The sequence below is a fragment of the Nannochloropsis gaditana genome, assembly GCF_000240725.1.
Source record: "Nannochloropsis gaditana CCMP526 unplaced genomic scaffold scaffold1133, whole genome shotgun sequence".
Lineage (NCBI taxonomy): Eukaryota > Eustigmatophyceae > Eustigmatales > Monodopsidaceae > Microchloropsis > Microchloropsis gaditana.
In genome coordinates, this window is record NW_005802820.1 from 5,566 (window position 1) to 6,374 (window position 809).

Genomic DNA, 809 nt, shown 5'->3' on the forward strand with positions numbered 1-809 from the left:
TGTCATGTACTGGACGTTCATCCGACCGTTGGAAGCGCTTGGGGTTTTTTGGGACGTTAAAATAGGCGGGGGAATGAAAGCAGTGGAGTTGACGCATTGACGTGGACATGTGGGGAGGGAACACGGACCGACGGTGGGTGTCGGTCCGTTTGAAATTTTGAATTTCGGTTGGGCACAGCGACAGGGACCTGGACAGGCAAGAAAGATGGGGAAGTACATGGCTGAAATATGAAATTACCGGAGCCGTTTAGGCTTTATAGGGGCAGGTACCGCAGGCAATGCGCGAGGGCGGGGAGGATGAAGGGGGGCTGTGTAAGTAGAAAGGAGGGTGGGAAGGTCGATGACAGGAGTGCCGCGCCCAAAAAAGGGGACGAAGATATATGGACAAGGGGAAGGGAGGGTGGTTAGAGAAGGTGATAGAGGGCAAGGAAGAGTTCACAAATAAGGGCTGTAGATGCCGAGGGAGGGAGGGGATGACTGGGAGGGAGCTCTAGAGGAAGGGGGGGAAGGAGGGAGGGAGGGAGGAAGGGGAAGTGGAGGAGGTTGTGGCGGGTAGGAAGACCGAAAGGAAAGCGTGGAGGCATTTGAAGGGGGAGGTGCGTGGAGAGAGGCAAACTGTATTTTAAATAAAGAGAGTGAGAATTTGCCGATGACAATATAAGTATGAGAAAGTTATCGGCGTCATGATAATGATGTGGTTTGGAAACGGCGGCCTAAAATGGAGTTACCGCTTTGAATCATTTCCAAGCATGTCTGTGCCACGATTTTCACGAAAGGGGGCCGAAGGACAGCAGAAGGGCGCGGGGAAG